Source organism: Acomys russatus, chromosome 9 (genome assembly GCF_903995435.1).
Source record: "Acomys russatus chromosome 9, mAcoRus1.1, whole genome shotgun sequence".
NCBI lineage: Eukaryota > Metazoa > Chordata > Mammalia > Rodentia > Muridae > Acomys > Acomys russatus.
This window is the reverse complement of record NC_067145.1, coordinates 57,314,374-57,337,158: the sequence shown is the minus strand read 5'-3', so window position 1 is coordinate 57,337,158 and position 22,785 is coordinate 57,314,374. Positions and strand designations below refer to the sequence as shown.

Here is a 22,785-nt window from a genome sequence, read left to right as displayed (position 1 = left end):
AATGTTTCTGTCCCCTTATGACATGGCTTCCTTGCAGTAGATTTGTACTGTACTTGATAATCGTTCCTCTTTGTCAGTGTGCATACTAATTGCCACTGGTGTACATCATGAGAGGCCACGGGTGCTGTGCATCTGACCTCATGCTGCAAGGCATGCTAAATATGACCTCAGCAGGAATGCATGGCTAAACAGACTACTCAGAGCTATTAGTGACGGAGGTGGAGCTTGCGTCAGGGTTCTTGGCTCTTATTCCAGAAGCACTTCAGAGGCAGAGGCAGGAGAATTGTGACTTTAAGGCCAGCCTGAACTACTCAGTAGCAAGACCCTTTCAAAAAAAAGTTTAAGTCAACTTAGGAGACTTCAAAAAGAATAACATATAAAATTTCAGATATAAAAGCTGAGTAAAATATCTACTGATAATATAATAGGTAAAGGCTATACAATGTTATATAAAACTAAAAAAGATCTTTAGGAGAAAAGGTAAAGAAACCTCTCACATGTGAAGTTCAACGAGCAGCTGGGTCCAGGCAACACCCGTCTCTGTGGTAGCCGGGTAATTAGACGGTGGTTGGCTGGGACAGTTACCACAGCTTTCTGTCTTTATCAGAGTGTGTCTAACTTGTCAAGAGCCACAAGTATAAATACATATGCTTTGTATTTATTATTATTGGTGTTGGTGCTGTGTTTTGTTTGTTTGTTTTTTGAGATGGGATCTTTCTGCATATACTTGGCTGTTCCGAAGCTCACTATATGGACCAGGCTGGCCTGGAACTTAGAGAGACCCACCTGTCCCCCAAGTGCTGGGATCAAAGGCACACGCTATGATGCTAATATTTTGACGAAAATTTAAAATCTTGTCTGTAGTCTTAAGTGAGAAGTCCAGAGGCCTGTAGCTAATGGGTTGCCCTCCTCTTGGTAGACTGTAATTAATTTAACTGTTTTATCCTTGTAAGGTATTTGGGTTGTTTCAAATGATATACAGAAGTCTTTCTGATGTGAAAATCTTAAAAATACATATGCATAATTCACTTGACATCGTGGTTGATTTCTTTAAATCCACTCTTCAGGAGGCAAAGGCAGGCAGATCTCTGTGAATTCTAGGTCAGCCAGGGCTCTATAGGGAGACCTTCTTTCAAATACATACGTATTTATTTATTTCCATAAGATGTTTAATGTGTTCATGTTTAGAGCTTTGGTTTGGTTTTTGGTTTGAGAAAAGGCCTTATTAGTGTGGTCCGTAGTGAGTAATAAAACATTTTTATTTTCTCTTTTTTGCCTCTTGTGTTTGTTTTAAGAGAATATATCTTTGGCATAAAGGCATCTTTATCAATATGATAACAAGTTTATAGAGCTGTGGGGCTTTGCATGAGAATTCAGGCAGGGCTTAGAAGTGACGTCACATGCTTGTAGATGTTCTGTTTCACATCTCTGCTTACTGAGCACTTCCTTGTCCTTCCTCTGGGCCACGGCAGTTCACCTTTCTGCTTTTTAAGTGTGCTTTGGTTTCGGGGTCCCTCTTTATAAGTCCAAGTCTTCACCAGTATGTGCTGGAATATATACTTAGACTTCTGATGTTGTGTTTTTAAAGTTCTTTCTTGTCATAGACTTGGGATAAATGCTCCTAATAAAATGAAACCCAAGCCTCGCAGCCCTCAGCTCTCTGGGCGTGGGTGGGTACAGTGAGCCTCACTGTAAATGGTGCCTTCATTGCCCACAGTTTTGCTTACCTGAAGCGAACTGTTTTCTAATGAAGGTGATCATCTGTCATGCATTTCAGAAGAGGAGGTTAGGGTCTGGAGTGAGTCAGTGGGCATGAGTAATAAAAGCCACACAGTATCCTGACCAGTGTTCCCAGGACTCTACAACAGCGCTCCAGTAGCTGATGGCACACACTGACCATGGGCTTCTTACACTGCCCTCACTCTCTCCAGTTGTATGTAGGTGTCATCTTGTTGCCATTGGTCCTGAATGATTATATACATACTGATATTCCCACAGTCTCTTCTCTACAAAGCGAGGTACCATCCTAAGCCTTGAGCTCCCCAGTAAATGCATTTCCCGCAACACCTTCTATTCTGACCACCCAGGTCATCAGGATCAACTCTTTGCTCCTCATGTGCTGCTTATATTGTAATTTGCAAACATTAGTTCTGAGACAGGGTATCCTTAGAATATGCAACATTTAATCTATGAAACTATTATGATTAGTATCCCTCATTTTCTGCAAATCCATTCCATCACTGGTTCAGGAACAATGAAATAACTTAGAAATTACTCACTTTACCAAAAACTTCGCTTGTAAGATGAGCTTTATTAATTAATTGTTATTACTTATTAATTTTTTCCACCACCTGCCTTGATAGATTTCAGTGTCGTCAAGAGCTGTTTCTAATATCCCATGTCAACATACCAAAATTGCATAGTGCTCCTGTTGTTGTTGTTTTCGAGACAGGGTCTCTTCAAGTAGCTTTGGCTGTCCTGGACTCTCTTTGTAGACCTTTCTGTGGCCTCAAACTCACTGAGATCCACTGCCTCTGCCTCCTTGAGTGCTGAGATTGCAGGTGTATGCCGTCACTCCCGGCTGCATAATGTTTTTTAAAAGGTCTGTATGATGGCTTTCCACGCTGCCCAGGGACGGGTTCATATGGCGTTGTTCTTGATTCCTGTCGTAACTTAAAAGGGAAGCTCACACAATGTCCGGAGCCCTTGATGTCCTGCAGATGAAGGAGGAGAATGTCCTCAAATTCCTTGCTGCGGGAACCCACTTAGGTGGCACCAACCTTGACTTTCAGATGGAGCAGTACATCTACAAAAGGAAGAGTGATGGTGTCTACACCATAAATCTGAAGAGGACCTGGGAGAAGCTGCTGCTTGCAGCTCGGGCTATGGTTGCCACTGAGAACCCTGCTGACGTCAGCGTCATCTCCTCCAGGAACACTGGCCAGCGAGCTGTGCCAAGTTCGCTGCTGCCGCTGGAGCTGCCGCTATTGCTGGCCGCTTCACACCTGGGACCTTCACCAACCAGATCCAAGCAGCCTTCAGGGAGCCACGGCTTCTAGTGGTGACTGACCCTAGGGCTGACCACCAGCCCCTCACAGAGGCCTCTTATGTCAACCTGCCCACCATCGCTCTGTGCAACACTGATTCTCCTCTGCGCTATGTTGACATTGCCATCCCATGCAACAACAAGGGAGCTCACTCAGTGGGTCTGATGTGGTGGATGCTGGCCCGGGAAGTACTCCCGCATGCGTGGCACTATCTCCCGTGAGCACCCATGGGAGGTGATGCCTGATCTTTACTTCTACAGAGACCCAGAAGGGATTGAGAAGGAGGAGCAGGCTGCTGCTGAGAAGGCTGTGACCAAGGAGGAATTCCAGGGTGAATGGACCGCACCAGCTCCTGAGTTCACCGCTGCGCAGCCAGAGGTGGCAGACTGGTCTGAGGGTGTGCAGGTGCCCTCTGTATGCATCCAGCAGTTCCCTGCTGAGGACTGGAGCTCCCAGCCAACCACTGAGGATTGGTCAGCAGCTCCCACAGCGCAGGCCACTGAGTGGGTTGGAGCCACCACTGAGTGGTCCTGAGTTGCTCTGCAGACACCTGAGCAAAGGGAGAAATGGAAGGAAAAATAAAGTCTCTAAAAGTTGAAAAAAAAAAAAAAAAAAAAAGATCTGTGTGATGTAAAAAAGCATGATCTAATTAAATTAGCAAAGTCATAAACAGTGTAGACATTTATCTCCGAAACACACAAACCAGATACATTTCAACATAAAATTTAATAATAAAGTATGAACTTGATAAATGTTTTTTTTAGTATTGAATAGATATTTGTATGTTTTCAAACAGAGAACAAGACATCTTCAGTTTCTGGAGGCCCCTCAATGTCAGATTAATAGCTGTGCATTTAAACATAGTGAAGAGCTGGGCGTGGTGGCACACGCCTTTAATCCCAGCACTCAGGAGGCAGAGGCAGGTGGATCACTGTGAGTTTGAGGCCAGCTGGTCTACAAAGTGAGTCCAGGATGGCCAAGGCTACACAGAGAAACCCTGTCTCGAAAAACAAAAATAAAAAATAAAAATAAACATAGTGAAGAGCCATTCAAAGGGATCTTTTGGTATGTGTTGGCAGAGTGATGGGGAGTGTGCCTTGGGACAAGTTATCTCAGCCCTGCCTTCTTCCAAGGAACTATGGTGGGTGCTGAACTTGAGCTTCACACAGGGAAAGCTGTCTTTCCGTCTACTACCTGAAGTCTAGTTTACTGTGTGACTTCCTTCTCTGTACTCCACTTGACTGCGTAAAAACAGAAGCAGTGACTAGAGACCATTTAAGTCAGCTGTTGGTCAGCTGCCACTGTGAGTTCACAGGTGTGCCCTGGGACGAATAACCTAAGAAGTAGAAAGTTCTGTCCAACAGGTGTTTGACTGGGCTCACGTCTGCAAACCACACAGTTTTGATTTGCCTGCAGGGATAGACAGATTTTTGTTTTTTAGATTGTTGTATTTATTTTGTATATAGTATTCTGCCTGCATGTGAGCCAGCAGGCCAGAAGAGTGCACCAGATCACGTTATAGACGGTTACGAGCCACCATGTGGTTGCTAGGAATTCAACTCGGGACCCTTGGAAAAACAGCTGGTGCTATTAAGCTCTGAGCCATCTCTCCAGCCCTCATGATAGGATCTTAGAGGCTAACTGGCCTAGAAACTCATATTGTGGTCAAGAAAATAATATCATGAGGATGGGAGAAGGAATCTTCAGAAACAAAAAATGAGTGTGTGAAATCTGGTCCTGAGGATGGGAAACATCATCATAAAGAAAGGTACATAGGTTTGATGAATGGAGTATTTGCTGGGACATAGATGCCTCCATCTAAGTTCCCTTCGCATGATGCCTAAAGGTGGACTGCCATCTGTAACAGTGAAGAGTGAGTGCTGAGCACAGCTACCGATGTGTACAAGCCTTGCTTGAATGATGGCTACTGTGAGTAGGATCTGGAGGAGCACAGTGAGCAGTGACCGGATTACTCCAGCAGGTAGAATGTACTTTACAATCACAGATACAGGAAAGTTACTAAAAGACAGTGGAGAGCTCCCAAAGTACCTTCACCTAGGTTCCCTTGTTGCTTATTGGTCAGTTTCTCTGTTTATGTTAATTTTTTTCCTTCCTGAATTGCATTTGGAATTAAGTTGCAGACATACCACCTTTCTCTGAAGCAGTTTTGTGTGTTTGCTTAAAATGGAGGATTTCTGATACAGAACAGTTACCAACAGGAAACTGGCACTGGAGCACTGCTACTATGTGGTCTATCGACTATGTGCAGATTACATCTCTGTGGAACATCCCCTGCTGTCCTGGACTCACTCTGTAGACCAGGCTGGCTTCCAACCCACTGAGATCCACCTGCCTCTGCCTCCCAAGTGCTGTGATTAAAAGTGTGCACCACCACTGCCCTGCCTAAACTTTTTTTTTTTATAACTTTGCTGCCTCAAGTAGGGACAATAATGGAAGGAAAGCTGGCTAAAGATACAGATTTTTTTCACAGCTTTTATTCATGTATTATTATCTCTGTACACTTTGGGATCCTAGTTTTACTATCATTCTCATCCTCATCCTCATTATTTGGTGTTTCCATTGTTCTGATTGCATGCATGAAAGGCTTCAAGCTTAGCTCCCTCTGTGTTCTTTGTTCTCTCAGCAATTTCTTACCTTTTGCCCAACAAGGTTGTCCAAACTACCCTTATACTACCCAGCCCTAGCCCTGGAATTTCCCCCAAAGAACCTGGGCTCTTATTTTTCCTTTTTCTTTTTCATGACACGGCTTCTCTTTGTAAGCCTTGGCTGTCCTGAACTCTTATAGACCAGGCTAGCCTCCTCACAGAGATCCACCTGCCTCTGCCTCCCCAAGTGCTGAGATTACAGGTGTGTGCCACCACACCCAGCTCCTGACTCCTATTTTTCAAGAACAGAAGTTAAAATTCTGGAATCAGGGTATGAGGCTTGGCAGTGCAGTTTGGGGATGTTTGGGGACGGTGCAGCCTCGCTGATGGAAACACCTCCTTGTGAAGATTCAGAGTGTATAGCCCCACTTCCATGTTGCTGTCTCTGCTTCAAGCTTGTGGTTGAGGATGTAAGTTTTCAGCTTTCAGCTTCCTGCCCCTTCTCCTGCCCATGCCACTTGCTGCTGTGCCTCCCACCATGATGGACTCGTAGCCCTCTGGAGCTCTAACACAGACTAAACTCTTTCTTCTGTAGTAACTAATAGAGACGTTGGTTCCAGAGCCATTGCTGTGAAAAACCAGAGGATGTGTTTTGGAGGAATGTGGAAGGCTTTGGAAGTTTAGACTAGAAAACCAGTTGAGTGTATTATTCAGAGCTCAGTGGGCCATTCTAGGAGAATCCTGGGAAACAGTGGTGCTGAGAGTAACACAGAAAGTAGAGGCCTGGCTCAAGAGGTTCACTATCAGCCACTGGCTTAGAGACCATTCAAATGAGTGATATTTTGGCAAAGAATCTGGCTGCCTCTGCCCATGTCCTAAGAACTTGTCTGAGGCTACATTAAAAAGTAATGGACCAATTTCTTTGATGAAAGAAATTACAAGACACCAAAGCACTGAGCCTGTGGCACAGTTATTACTGATATCCCTATGCAGGCCTACAGTGAAAAAGAGCAAGTGAGGCAGAAAGAAATACAAAATGTAGCTGGAGAGATAAAGAACACTAGGAAGCTTAATGGTACATTGAAGGGCCCTGCTGAAAGATGGTAGTTATTAAGAAAATTAGCACCATTAAGGAGAAGCTTCTTGGGGGCTGGAGAGATGGTTCAGCAGTTAAAAACACTGCTCTACTAGAGTTCCTGAGTTCAGTTCCCAGCACCACATGGTAGCTCACAGCCATCTATAATGGAATCTGATGTTCTCTTCAGCATACAAGTGCATATGCAAATAGAGCGCTCATATTCATAAATAAATCAAATAAATAAGCCCTCCTCCTTTAGAAGAAAAATAAATAAGGCAGAGGCCTCCATGCTTTGCACTGGAACAATGACAAAGGTGCCATTGGGACAAGACCACACCCAACTACTAGCTTCCAACTTGTCTGAAGGAGACCCTAAGGGGTTTCCTACCCCTAGAATCACCTACAACAAAAGCTGTTGCTAATGTGATTCAGAGTCTGTCTCAAGCTGGCAGCCACACCTGGCAATGTTATCCGCATGGTACTGGCTCAGGGACATGAAAGATACAAGAGTGAGGAGGGTCATGCTTTCTTCCTTCATGGTTTCAGAGAGTTGTTGAGGCCAGGTGACATGTGTCAAGGGTCCTTGTAAAGAGACTGTAAGATGTTACTGTGTGAGTCTGGGTTGTGGTGGAGATCCCATGACGTTGCAGATGCCAGAGCCATAAAAGATCTGTCAAGGAGAGCCATACACAGGGAGTGAGCCCAGCCTGTGAGAGAGGCGTGCTCCAGGCAGCAGAGTCTCAGGTCTCAGCCACCTCAGTACCTGGCAACTAAATCCAGACACTGGACCTGAAGCCACAGATGTGGGGTTTTCCTTGCTGGATTTTACTCTTACTTTGGCCCACTATGGCCCTATTCTTGCCTTTTGCAATGGAAATATCTGTTCTGCGCATTGTAGGTTGGAAGTGTATAATTTGGTCTTTGATCTTACAGGGGGCGTGTGTGGTTAAGAGAGTTCTTCTTGTGTCTCAGAAGAGACTTGGGACTTTTAGGCTGTGTTGGGCCTGTGGAGGACTATGGAAACTTTTAATGATGGCCTAATTTTGCATTATGATTTGACCATGAGCCTATGGGGCCCAGGAAGTAGAGTATGGTGGTCCCCTGTTGGTGGTGCTGTTTGGGCGAGTGCCGAGGAGTGAGCTGTGAGGATGCACAGTCTTGCCTAACTTCCAGTTTGCTCTGTCTGCTGTGTTTATGGTTGAAGTAGTGATCGCTCAGCTTCCTGCTCCTGCTGTCATACTTCCTGGTTGCTTTTGTTTGTTAATTTGTGGGCTTTTTGTTTGTTTGTTTTGTCAATTTGATACCAGCTACAGTTATCTGAGAAGAGGGAACCACAGTTGAGAAAATGTTTTCATAAATTGGTCAGTAGGCAAGTCTGTAGAGCACTTTTCTTAATTGATGATTGATTTGGGAGGACCCAGCCCATTTTCGGTGGTGCCGGTCTTCAGCAGGTGCTCCTGGGTGTATAAAAATGAGGCCAGAAGGAGCAAGCCAGTGAGCAGCACTCCTCCATGGCGTCTGCGTCAGTTCCTGCTTCCAGAGTTCTGCCTTAAGTTTCTGCTCTGACTTCCCTGGCTGATGGCTATGAGCTGCAAGCTAAAGTAAACCCTCCCTCCCAAGGGTGCTTCTGGCCACGGTGTAGTATCACTGCAGAGACATTCTAGCTAAGACAAGGTATGTTGGCAAAATTAACGTGTATTTCTTCCTTCTCCACTGCCCTTGACAGAAAGTCTCTCCTTACCATTGCTGAACTCATTTCCCCCTTCAATCAAGAGCTTTCACCCTTTCAGTTAGAGGAAGCCCTTGGTAGCTTCTCTGCACATCTGACTTGCCCAGATCACCTCTCTTTCCCTGAGGGCCATTATTAAGTAAAGTAAAGGCCACTCGATCGCAGGCCATGTGATACTTTTGCACCGATCTGATAACTGACAGGGTTACTAAATGGTGACTCATGGGCATGAGTACCAGCTACTTGGAGACTGCCTGGCTGCTGGTGTGTGTGGTAGGCTGTGCTGGACAAAGGCCTGATTTGCATCTTGGACTGCATGGAGTGGGATGGTATTCAGAAAACATCCATCTAAAGTATACTTACTGTTTATTTGTAGCGGGCCGTAGCTCTGACAGCATGAGCCTGCCCTGCATCCGGTCAGTGTCTAGCATGGGGAAGGGAGGGTAAAAGAGAACTCTGGCTTTGCTGCTTCACAGCTCTTAGCCCTTTGAGCTAGTTTCCCTACTTAGTAAAATGAGAACAGCAATGATAGTTCACAGGGCTGCTGCAAAAATTAAGCAGAAGCTTGTGTGCATTGTAGCATATGACAGCCAGCAACTATTTCTTTCCCACTTTCCATCATAATAATACTAATACTCACTTTGACTTCACACATGACATCTGCCTTCAAGTACTCCTATTAGTTGTATTCTGGAAGTAAAACTTACAAAATGAGTAAAAAAATACTATTTGTTTAAAACACATTCATAGTGAACAGTGAAGCAGGATCAGAAGTATTGGGATTTCAGGCACATGCCACAAGTCCTAGCTAAAGTGTCTTCTGTAAGAGTGTCTTTAAACTGTGTTTGAAATATCTTTCATATGTGGAATACAAGCATGTTAAGGAAGTGACTAAAAGGCTGGAAAGAGGGTCAGTGTGTAAGAACACCTGCTATGCAAGTATAAGGATGCGAGTTTGAATCCCTCAACACTTATGAAAAAGCCAGGCATGATCATGTGCATGATGCTAGCCCCAGCACCCCAGCATAGGACAGAGGGAGATTGATCACTGGGGTTTGCTGGCTCTCAGCCTCTCCCTAAGTTCATGGAGAGACCCTACCCTAAGGGAATAAGATGGAGAATGGTAGGCTATCCAATGTCTTCCTCTGGCCGCAGCAAGTACTTCCATGAAGCGCACGCGCGCGCGCGCACACACACACACACACACACACACCTCTGGCTGCTGCAAGTGCTTGTATGTATAACACACACACACACACACACACACACACACACACACACACACACACACAGAGTAATTAGAAAAACGGAGCTTAGCATTTTGGAACTGGTACCTTTAGAAAAGGGATTGCTAAGGAAGGTTAGATGACCTTCAGGCCTTACATTTTATCTAAGATAGTTCAGCCATGACTCCTCTTTGACATTTTTGCTTATAAAATTGTCACTGGTTTGGAGAGAACTTTTTGTGTTCACCAAGAGTCAAGAAAGGCTTTATGTTCACAATGAAGAGCCTCTGTCGGTGGCTCTTCTCTCTTCTCCATCTCTCTTCCTTTTCTTCCTGCACGTCTGCTGTGATAGGGAAAGGAAGCAGGAGATGAGAAAGCAGAGTGGATGAGAACGCAACACAAGACTCCCCAGGTGATAACTGCAGTCTGTTAGGTATGATGAATTGACTGCCTGGCACTGAAACAGATAAGAGCCCTGGAGTGTTTGATGCTGAGTCATCTGAAGTCGGCCTGCGTGCCCCAGGAAAGGACTTTTCAATGCATACTGACAGTGGGGCTGGCAAAGGGAGAACTGAGGGTTAGAGGGGAGATGCCCAATTATACCTTTTAGATGGTTAAGTTTTTTTATACTTTTAATTTGCCAACTAAAAAATGCTGAAGTAAACTTTAGAGTTGAACCAGTGAATCATTTCCACTGGGTTATCTGAGCTACAGGCCAGCGGTTCCAGCTGCAGCCTGAGGAGCAGCACTGTCAGGAGACCTCAAGGAGAGTTTCCAGTGCAGAGCGCCAGGCCCTGAGCCCACAGTTTCAAATGCTCTAGTTGCCACCACTGTCCTTAGGAATGTGATTCCTCTCTCCCTCCCTCCCTCCCTTCCTCCCTTCCTCCCTTCCTCCCTTCCTTCCTCCCTCCCTCCCTTCCTGTCTTTCTTTCTTTCTTTCTTTCTTTCTTCTTTTTACATATACACTGGACTGAAACAGCAATCATACTTTAAGTTTGTTCATTGGGATTCAGGAGAACACTTTTAGCTTCTACTTTTTTTTTTTAATCTAATCGCATTTAAAACCTTACTGATATAGATACATTTAATTTTTTCCCATTTAATACATTTACGCATTGATGCCCCACTTATTCAGTTGGTAATATATGAGAATCAACTGACAGGCATAAAGTCTCCTAAGGAAGTTTGTGAAGTCTGTGATATGTCGGGGGGAAAATGGTCGTTTGCTTGCTTGTGAGTCTGTAGCTGTCTGTAACTCTGTCAGTACTGTTATGGGTTAGGTTGATACCCTCACCAACAGGAATGTATAAAAGATGATGGAGGAGGGGTAGCAGCAGCTATCCTATAAGCTTTTGAATTATTATGCTGTGTTTTTGTTTTTGAATGGCTCTCAGTATATACCCCTGACTGGCCTAGAACTTCCCATACAAATCAGGGAGACCTGGAACTCCTGGGACCACCTGCCTCCTGAATGCTGGCATTCATTGTACTTAAACACACTGGACATGGCAAGACATAAATGCTTGCTCCTGGTCCAAGTTTTCCACTAGCCTAAATATGCCTTTAAGAAGACTGTGTGACAAATAAGAAAAGAAAGTAGCCTCAAATTAGAATTCCTAAGAAACTAGCTGAGGGCCAGGTGTGGTTGCGCATGCCTTTATCCCAGCACTCGAGAGGCAGAGGCAGGTGGATCGCTGTTAGTTCGAGGCCAGCCTGGTCTACAAAGTGAGTTTAAGACAGTCAAAGCTAACACAGAGAGACCCTGTCTCGAAAAAGCAAAAAGAAAGAAAGAAAGAAAGACTGAGTTTTTCCTCACACATGATGGGCACATGATATCTGCACAGGTGTATAGATTACAAAGATGCATAGATGGGATAATGAGATACAGATTACTTTTTTCATTCATATAATTAGAGACAGTTCTATAGAAAATATTTTCTTGAAATATCTAGTGGCTTTTTCATTCCTGGTTTAATCCACATTTTCAGAACTCTACTCACTCCTTGTCTTTGTAGTCTGTAAATTTACTGACTTCCTTTCTCTGACATTTCTTGGCTTCTGTCTCCTCTTCTGCTCTTTTTTTCTCTTAAGTCTGAGTACTTCTGGAATTCTGTCTGTGGCTCCTCCCCATCTCCATAGCCAGGGAATGGTTTCAGCCATATAAGTACCTTTCATTACACCAACCACAGCAGCCTGCAATGGCACCCACTGCACTCCACACCCTATTCTCAACGTGTTGAGTGCATGAGTTTAACTTTGACGATGGCCCAGTGATGTAAGGACTACGCTTATCCCTTGTTACAAATGAGGAAGCAGGACCAGAGAGAGCAAGGCTAGTACATGAGGGACTGGATTTACATTCAGTATGGCTCCAGGGAATGTATGAGGAATGCTCACGTAGATCTCCCACCTCTTTTCTAAGCTTTGGGCCTCTTTTGCAAGGTCCAGACTCGTATTCAGTGGCTTAGTAGATGAACTCTGCTACAGAGTCATTGTTTCTCCAACAGAATTGATGATTTCTTGCACCACCTGTTTCTTGCTTGTATCTGTATCTTGTCAGCAGCCTTATCGTAGCTCATCTTTCTTCTGGAGGCAAAGGCATGGGCATGGTCTTAAGGCTCCTTCCAACTCTCCCCGACTCTCTCATTCCCAGCAGTCTACCTCCATATGTGAAATCTATATCCATTCCAGCCCCAAAGCACCTTATCCTAATTTGGATGGCTAATTCTACAGGTTGTCAGTCAGTCTTCTAGTGTGTTCTATAACACTGTCTGAGCAGTAGTTCTGAAACCTGTTTGGTTACTGATATACTTTAAATGCTTCCGTTTTGTTGGCCTCACTGATAAAACCGAAATCCCCTAGCTGTTGTAAGGCCTTTTCATGAACAGTTTCTGCCCATTTTGATTATCAGTCATTTCTCCCAGGACTTTCTTTCTCAACAGCTTTAACTTTAACAGCCAGAGAAACTGACCACCCTCTGACCCATTGTCCCTTGTTCCCCTGCCTGCTAAAGTTCTGTAGCCCCTTTAAGACTCAGCTCACTCCAGGTTCTTCTCTTTCTTCTACTCAAGTCTCATTGTATGCTTTTAGCATCCTGTTTACATTCTGGACAGAATTTTATCACTCATTTAGCAATACTTGTTACTGCTTGTTTCCGGGGTTTCAGCATAATCGAGTGAAAGCACAGTTGGTCAGTTCACTGCACAAAAGACGTTCATATAGGGGATTGTTCAGAAAAGATGTGCATCTGGCACTTTCTCAGAAAATTGGGAACAGTGCTACCATAAGACCCAGCTCTACCACTCCTGGGCATATACCTGAAAGATGCTCCACCATACAACAAGGACATTTGCTCAGCTATGTTCATAGCAGCTTTATTTATAATAGCCAAACTCTGGAAACAACCTAGATGTCCCTCAACCAAAGAATGGGTAAAGAAACTGTGGTACATTTACACAGTGGAGTATTAGTTATTTTTTTTTTTTTTTTTCGAGACAGGGTTTCTCTGTGTAGCCTTGACCATCCTGGACTCACTTTGTAGACCAGGCTGGCCTCGAACTCACAGCGATCCGCCTGCCTCTGCCTCCCGAGTGCTGGGATTAAAGGTGTGCGCCACCACGCCCGGGAGTATTAGTTATTAAAAACAAGGAAATCTTAAAATTTTCAGGCAAATGGATGGAACTAGAAAAGATCATCCTGACTGAGGTAACCCAGACCCAGAAAGACACACTTGGTATATACTCACCTATAAGTGGACATTAGCCCAACATAGATGTCCTCTGAGAGACTTCACCCAGTGGGCAATCAGGACAGATGCTGGGACTTGCAGCTGAACTCTGAGCAGAGCACTGAGAGTCCAGTCATATGGAAAAGTAGAGGACTGGAAGGACCAGGAGGGGTCAGGAGCAGGGGGTGGGGTGGGAGGGGGAGCAGAGACTTCCTCTGACATAAACTCTGGAAGAGATTTGATCACTTCCCCTTTGTGCGGTGGTCTTGCGGGCACACACAGAGGAAGGGGATGCAGGCTATCCTGATAGGCTGTGGTTAGACCGTCGGGGAGGAGGACTCCCCTGTCAGAGGTCTAGGGGAGGGAAATAGGGCAGAAGAAGGAGAGAGGGTGGGAATGGGAAAAAACAAGTGAGGGGATAACAATCCGAATGTAATGTGAATAAATTATAATAAATAAAAAAATAAAAAAGATGTGCATATATATCATAAATTTATATTATATGCATTAGATGGCATACATACACATTAGACTTTTTTTTCAAGTGCAAATGATCTTCTTTCCATGAGTGTTGGTTTTCTTGTTGGAATTTCACAGCATTTACTTATGATACCATCCTTGTGTATCCAAGGCTGTCCCAAGAGCTCATGATACCGTGACACTCTTGACCTCAGACTCCCCAAGTGCTAGGAATTATGGGTGCAACAACCATGGCCACCTTCATGCCTGGCGTCAGGGTTGCCTTCCTTGCACAAACACATTCTGGTATATCTAGTATTTTCACTAGGTTCCATGTTTTTAAAGCTGAAGGTAGAAGTTTAAGACCTGAAAGAAGCTAGTACAAAACCCTCCTAATTTTGATTTTTAGCCCTTCTGTTTTGTCTTTGAAGTCCTCGCTCACACCTCTGTCACAAAGGCACTGTTTTATTGTTGAGTGGTCTGTGCAGAATCTTTCCGAAGTATTCAGTTTAGTTTTCCAACACATCTCTTTTATACTCACAGTGCCTTTGTTAGTAAGTGCGTTAGGAAGCAGTGGCTGGAGCAGCAAGCACCAGTGAGAAGACCTCAGCTTGAGAAGAGCACAACCAGTTGAGCAGTGAGCCCAGGTAGGAAGTAAGAGGAGGAGCCACAGGGCAGCCAGTGCTAACAGTCATGTGACAAGAAAATGGAGAGGCTTGGTTAGCCCAGTGTGTTAGGGAAGTGGAGAGTGCTGGGTGTGATGACATTATCTTCTGTTGTATAGTTGCTGCATGTTTTATGTTGAGCCAATTTTATAATTACCGATTTTGTCATGAAGGAGTAATTTTTGTGAGTCAGTTTTAACCATTTGTTTTCTGATAATTTATATTCTTTACTCACCATTCCCACTTACCTTTAGAAAAAAAGTGAAGATGCTTATATAAAAGGCAGACACAAATACAATATTGTGTATGTAGCCACTTGTATAAAAACCTGCAAATCAACTTCAGAGCATGTAATATTAAAATGTTCGTTTTTTTTTTTTCAAGTAAATTATCAGTGTGCCAAGTTGAACAGTGGTACAAAATAACCTGTCCTGTATGTGCACCAACAGATGTGGCTGTTTGCTGTGGTGTAATACTTACCAAAGAAGTTCAAAACAGGCTGGTTTTTTTTTTTTTTTTTTGCTTTTTAAATAACAATAAACTTTTTTTGTTTTCTCTTCCCTCTTGTGAGCACCTTTTCTGTACTTTTGGTAAGCACTTTTTTCGTTTAGACATTTGATTGTGGTATAGACAGCTAGCTTAAACATCTGTTTATCACTGCCTCGCTAGGCTGTGTGCAAAATTTCAATTGAATCACCTCCCAAGAGAGCTTTTAGGGCAAACCACATCATCCTTTCGTCTCTCCAGCGATTATGAGCTGAAAAAACAATTCATGTAGGTAGTTTACATGCTTTTGCAAATGTTGTAACTACTGGACTTAGTGCTGTTGTCTGTGGAGCGCTGCCAGCATAAGGTGAATGTCTGCTCTGTTAACTTGGCATATCAGTGTTTTATGGTATAAGAACTTGTGTATACATATAAGCTGGGAGTTACTTTTGCTGATGGTTGACATAAAACAGTTTTTTTCTTAACACAGTTTCCCTCTTTTAAAGTTTTAATTCCCAAATCTAGGTGTTTAATCATTCCGTTATTAAATATTTAGCAATTACTGCATATCCAACTTTGCATATTGCAAACTTCAAATTTGTGAACACCCGATTTATCCCTTTGCTCTTGAAGAGTTTTGGACTTTCTGTGTATTTTATATATTTCATAGGGACTTGGTAAAGAAATACATTATTGAAGTAACTTAAAAAAGAACAGTAAAGTAAACTCAGGACATCCTGTATGTTGGATGCTGGAGGATGCACAGAGCCGAGGGCTTTCCCATCTCCCACAGTGCTAATTTCCTTCTTTCAAATTTGTCACATAAGAAAGTACTATAGCTTATCTTTCCTTATCCTACCTGAGTATAGAAACTTTGAAAATTGAATACAAAATATGAATAAACAAATGAAAACTTGATTACCTGCATGGTTACAGTAAAAATGATTTTTAAAGGTACCATAGCATATGGAGTTTTGTAATGCTAACATAATATTCTTAACCTGGTAATATATATTATCAGACTATTAAAATGAAACTGTTGGGCTGGCAGGGTGGCTCAGTGGCTAAAGTGCTTTCTGTGACAGCCTGACGATCCGAGTTCAATCCCCAGAGCCCACTTAAGGGGGAAAGGAAAGACCCAACTCCACAAACTTCTCCTCTGACCTCCATCCACATGCCATGGCGTACGCATACCACACACCATGCGCGTGGATATGTGTGCATATACACACATCTCTTAAGAGGGGAGTACTTGCTAAAATTAAGATATCTGTAATTTTTAGTTTTGACATAAATTTAGTGTATTTTTAAAATTAGATTATTTTTATAAAGTTCCAATGACATGATGGATAGATAATGTGTGTGGTGTGCAGGAAACAGGAAGTAGATCTATAGCTTGTAAATTTCTGCGTGTATTTCCTGTATTGTAACCTGCCAGAATCATATCTGAGCCTAGATTTCCTGGTATTGTACCAGGCTCTCACATTCTCAAGCATTCTCTCTGGCGTCTGTTGCCTCAGCTCCTTGCTTCGTTGTATTGATTGCTTTTGTTACTGCTGTGTTTCTCCCGAGGCTGGCTGTATCCTGGTCTTCTGCGTGACTGTTACCACTGCCTCCTCACTGATGCGTGGGCTTCCAGCACTGTCCTGGTCTGCCTGTGCTCTCCACGGTTATCTCTTTCCCTGACCTTCCACCTTCAGCTTCCCCGTGTTTCCTAGACCAGTGTGTGGACAGATATTTTCAGTCCTTATTAGCATGCTCCTTATAAAATTGGTCCTCTCAGTTGAAATACCTATTTTTAAAAGTATTTCTTTTTGCCTCATATCTGTTTTGTCAATCTTCTCAAGAGAATGTTAAGAAAAGCAGAAAAGGGTAGAATTAGTCCTTCTCTCTTCTGCATTTATCTAAAGTGTTAATCAGCACGGTGGGTATAAAATGCAAACTACTTCATCTGTGATTTTCTACCTCATATCACACCAATGAAGTTTTGCTCTTTCTTGTGTTAGTTCTGAGATGACCCTGTCCCACCAATGTATGTGGTCTTTTTATGTTGTATTATGGCTCACTCACAATTGACGATTAGTTGTTCTAATAAAGGAACTGGTGTATAGCCCAGAATTACAATTACTGTGTATTGACTTTGGAATGTACCACATGCTTTAAATGTTTCTTTCCCCTAACCAATGACATAATTACTGTCATCAGAGAAAAACCAGCCCTCGGGGAGCATATTTGGTCAAAGAGAAAATAACAAATAAATTACACAGTTAAAGACAGTATCATGTAGAACATCAAAAATAACCAACTAGCAGTTGCCTGGAGTGTAGCTCAGTGCCCTGGTTTCTAGTGACTGGGTCTCTGAAGCGGAGAGGCGTTGTCCATCGCATTAGCAAGTATAGCCCTGGGTGAGGTGAAGTATGCGAGTGGTGTGTGTGGTGTGGTGTAGGATCGTGTGATACATGGTAGTGCGGTGTAGTTTTGTGTATAGTGCAGTGCAGTAAACTATATTGTTGAGTACGGTGTGGTGTAATATATCACTGTATGACATGGTATGTTGTAATGCGGTGTGTGGTGTGGTGTGACGCAGTGCTGCTGCTTGCTTCTTACCTGATTAGATGTTGAGCTTTGGGACAGTGACTATGTTTTTCTCTTGGTTTTTCTTTTAAGCTAAAGTTCACTGACCAGTTACTATAAATGCCGAAATCATCTGTGACATTTTTTCATGCATTTTTGACTATATAAAAAATGTGTGTGAGCCGGGCGGCGGTGGCGCACGCCTTTAATCCCAGCACTTGGGAGGCAGAGGCAGGCAAATCGCTGTGAGTTCGAGGCCAGCCTGGTCTAGAAAGTGAGTCCAGGACAGTCAGGCCTACACAGAGAGACCCTGTCTCGAAAAAAACCAAAACCAAAACCAAAACAAAACAAAAGGTGTGGTGTGTGTGTGTGGTGTGTTGGGTGGCTGGGGGGCATGCATGTGAAGGTCAGAGACAACTTTGTGGATTTGGTTCTCTCCCACTCTCTCTTTATGTATGCTTCAAGATGGAACTCCATCACCATCTTACACAAGAGCCGTGTCCACCGAGCCATCTCGCCAACCCAAAAATGCAATATTGATGGAAAAAAAAAACCTGTTTTAGTAGGATTTTCCTTTTCAAGGATTTTCTTTGATGAGCTTGAGTCTAGGTTAAGACCAAATGTAAGATGGGAGCAGTCTGGCTGAAGGAAGCCTCTTCATGCATTACTTTCTAGCAAGCCTTCTTTCTTCCGAAAGACTCCAAACTACAGGCAGCGTAGAGTTTTTATTCATGAAACATTGTGGGGTTTGTTTGGCTTTCAAGCCTCTGCCCTGGAATAAAAAGTACTGGGACAGCTTCCGTAGCCCTCACCCTACTAAACTCCTGAGCAGGGGAGTAGCCTCTGCTTGTCAGTGAGTTTAACTTCTCTGGAAAGTTCTTTGAGAAGCAGATATGACTGGATCTTGACTCCACTAGTCTTTTTTATAGTAGAAAGAAAAGGGGTGGTAAAAATAGAGGGGCCAAGGTTGAGTCTTCATAAGCTGGGTGTGGTTCTAGTGGGAAAAGTGGGGGCTTTGGGACTGCTGTAGCCTCTGGAGTCTTCGTCTCCAGAGTGGACAGAGGAGCGCCTACTGCATACACATGAGGTGAAGACAAAGTGCTCTGGCATGCAGCGGACACTCACGAGTGTTCTGCTGCTGCTTCTCTCCCTGCTCTCGTTGTCACTTGTCCACCATCCACCGAAGGTGAAGTGCAGAGGTGAGAGCGCAGGCTGTGCCTGTGCCTGAAACAGTAAAGGAACTGGAGGGTGGAACAGTACAACTAGGGGCAAGGAGGGTGCCACTGAGGGTGATGGCAGGGCCTTGACCTTTTGTGTACTATGTGTTAGGCCGGCTTCTTAGAGGAGACCCTGATGGGGGGGGGGAGGGGGAAGAAAAGAGGCATTTCCAGCCTTACTTCTTAGCCCACTTTCTCATCATACTTTGCCCCTTGACAGCCTCTGAGCAAGTTGAGGACACTTAGACTACAGAGAGCTGGTCCCTTGACCCATAAAATGATCATGCCACGTTCTATCAGCAGTGGTTCTCGACCTTCCCAGTGCTATGACCCTTTAGTAGTTCTTCATGGCATGGTGACCCCCAACCATAAAATTATTTTGTTGCTACATCATAACTGTAATTTTGCTGCTGTTATAAATTGTAACATAAATATCTGATACACACATATACATATACATAGATTCATGTATATATATATACACACACATATATATCTGATATGTGATAGTCTTTTGGAGACGAGATTTTCTGTGTAGCTCTGGCCATCCTGGAACTCAGTCTATAGACCAGGCTGACTTCAAACTCAGGCATCAAAGGCATGTGCCACCACATTCACCAATCACATTGATTTCTTATGTCACTATGAATATAGGTCAGAAGTTCAATGTAGTTCAGCTGGGATGTGTCCTTAAACATCTTAGAAAACAATAGTTAGAGTGTTGACCAAGTTGAGGCTGAACCTTTTTAGGTTTTGAGGTTATCTGTTGTAGAGTTCCTTGCCTGCCTCTGCTTGCTCAGCTCCTTGGTCGCCATTGTCTCGCAGTTTGACAACCTGGTCATTCCTTACCACGTGGTACCTTCTGGTTTTTTCACTAGCAACCATCAAATCCTCATATATTGAGTCCCCAGCTTCTTTTTCTGCTACTAACCAGAGGAAACTCTTTTTTATTAGGTCACACCCATGTGGCCAAGCCTTTCTCTGCATAACTGTGGAATCAATATCCTTTCATCTTCCCATGGCCTCCTACATTCGTGGGGTTTGAGATTCTAGGCAAGTCAGGGTCAGTATGCGTTATAGAATTCTGCCTACCTCTGGGCATTCAAGTGAGTATAGAAATCTCAGGTTGCTATCTGGTCTCCTGTCCAATTCTAAGTCACTCTGTTGTCCTTTAGTGTTAATGACACAATGGAGAATTCCTGTCCTGAACAGAGTCCCAGTCATGCGTATGCCAGTGTTTCCTGTGTGGCATGTTGACACTTCCTCACGCCATGTGTGAGATGTCTCCTCTGACTTGCCGTCGTAGCGCTTCATTTCTGTTGAGTGCGCCGCTGGGAGCTTGGTGGACTCTTTATTGATCTTCATTCCTGCCCGTGAACCTCAGAGTGTTTTTGTTAAATATTTGGATAACTTTTCACTTCTGAGTACTGTTTTCTTTTAGAGTTGCCATTGATTAGACCTTGACTGTATTAAATTCATCTTCTAATGTTTCTCTCTTTGGCCTCCTTATTTTAAGATCTTTTCTTGATTTTGTTCTTTATCTTTTCTATATGTTTTCATTTCCAAGTAATGGAATACTTAACTCAAAATGGTTGAAACAGTAATCTATATCTTTTTTTATTTTAATTTTTTAACTTAACAAGGAATCAAGAATATGTGTTCCTAAAACTGACACAGGGACCAGCAGTGTGGTCACAAGCACAGACTTGTCTTTCCTCTTCTCTTTTTTCCTCAGTGTGATGATGTACTTGCCTCTCTGCCCCATCTAAAGTGGCCACAAAACATTGGAGTTCTTACTGCATAACAAAACGCAAAAGCTGAAAGATGTGGACTGCCTCTAAGTTCTCTTTTAATAGGGAAGAAGAATTCTTTCCAGAACCTCATTGGTGGAGTTGCTCCTAGGTTCCATTAGCCAGAATTAGGTCACCTAGTCACTCCTGGCTGCATGGAGTTGCTGGTTTTGCGTCCTTCTTGGAACTCAGCATGACTCCAGACAGGTCTTGATAGACAGCCATGCTGTGTCTCATCACTATCATGTGCCATTGGATCCAGTGTTGTAATGTGGACTCACTCTTCAGAACTTGTATGTTAAACTAGGTACTGTTGCTTGCCTAAGGCAGCTGTTGCCACTCAGTAGAATGAATACATTAGATACGGTTGGGTATGTACCAGCCTGGGTAAGCCCTTGCTTAGGCTTTCCACACATGACTTCACACTGGGAAGGCAGAACGCTATCACCATAGAGCCAGATGTGCCTCTGTTAGGCACAGGCAGCCATGCCTTCTACTGAGTCCTCCTGCGTGATGTTCCCTGGGCTCTTGGTCACAGTGTGTTGCGACAATAAGAATGACCTTTAGAAGTCTTACGTGTGGAAGGCTCATTTTTGTCTCACCCTCAAATCCAGCCCACCTCTTTACTTTCAGCTTTGTTCTAGACTGTCAGCTATTTTTCCATGGAAGGAGAGAAGAAACATTTTTAATGCACAGGCAATATAAGCCTGACATCTCTTTTATGTTCTAGGGGTTTTGTATGTCCTCTTGCTTTTATTAGTAACTTCATATTCTTTTTTGTTGTTGTTTTCAAGACAGGGTTTCTCTGTGTTGTACTGTCTGTCCTGGAACTCGCTCTGTAGACCAGGCTGGCCTGGAACTCACTGTGTAGTCCTGTCTGTCCTGGAACTCACTCTGTAGACCAGGCTGGCCTGGAACTCACTGTGTAGTGCAGGCTGGCCTGGAACTCACAGCGATCTGCCTGCCTCTGCCTCCCAAGTGCTGGAATTAAAGGTGTGCGCCACCACCACCTGGCAACTTCTTATTCTTGATTCACAAACAATTTTTTTTTCTTTTTGCCCTGAGAATATTGTCTGCATTTTTGGTTGGCATTGTCTTCTTGAGTTGTCTTTGTTTTCTCTGAATACATTCCCTTCCTTTACAGAGAGGTATCTCAGATACTCTGTGATGTGCTTAAGATTGAATAAAAGTCTTGTTTATGTAGTCAGGACTCTTTGGGTTGACCAAACTGTGGGGCAATTAGGAATTAGTATTTTCATTTTGAAACAGTGTCAGTCCCTGTAGGCCTTTCTACTTGTTGTATAAAAATCACCCCTACTACTCAGAAGAATCATTAAAAGTCAGCTGCCAGGATTTTGAAGAGAACCTTGAAAGAATGGTTTAGGGATGCTGATATGTTTGTTCACTGAACAGACTGAAACTTTTACTAAATAAGGACTCACAAATCGAAAACCTGAACTCTACTGTGTTCCAAAGGATAGAATGTTTTGAGTACCAACATGACACAAGTGGGAATTTCCACAGGTGACTTCATGTGACAGGTTATAGTCAGAATGCAAATCATGAAGTTATATAAAATTATCACTCGCCTGAGGGTGTAAAGTATAGAGGAAACATAATGAATCCACAAGTCCAAACCAGTGCAGCTCGGATCCACTTCTGCTCCCACACATTTTGGATGAGAGCTACGCAGTTGGACCCATGGTGCAGGCTCATTCCGTGTGTTCCGTGGGCCCTTTGAACCTTTGATGTTGAAAGACCCACACTTTCCCCTTCTGGCCACCTTCTCTCCCCAGATGTAACCCCTCTTGTCTCCTGCCAGAGAGAAGAAACAGTAGTTGCCCAGCTGGGGCTGGGAAGGCTATGCAAACAGCTCATTGCCTACAGGTGCACTTCACTTTACCCAACTCCCCTCTTGTTGGCATTATGTTCATTTCACAGGGGCCTCTCATCTCCAAACTCTGTCTTGAGAAGAGCTGTGTGCTCATTTACATTTTCTTTGCAGGGAAAAGTGTCAGTGTTCCATTCCTTCTGCCTCAGACGTTCCTTCCCTTCTCCGTCCTGTGAAAGCATTGATGGCTGTGTGTATAGGACACACAGCAGTGTGCTAAGACTAGGAAGCAAGCAAAGATGGTCTCTGTCTTCTGAAGCCTTCCAGACCTACTGATGCTGAAGGACACA

At 43.6% G+C, this 22,785-nt stretch overlaps 1 protein-coding gene and 1 pseudogene across 1 annotated transcript in view; both read left to right on the top strand.

The window, feature by feature from the left end:
• Taf3 (TATA-box binding protein associated factor 3) overlaps positions 1-22,785 on the top strand; it is a 148,520-nt gene that overhangs the window by 44,178 nt on the left and 81,557 nt on the right. The gene's annotated exons all lie outside the window — the stretch shown is intronic.
• LOC127194001 (40S ribosomal protein SA-like) lies at positions 2,694-3,621 on the top strand (annotated as a pseudogene).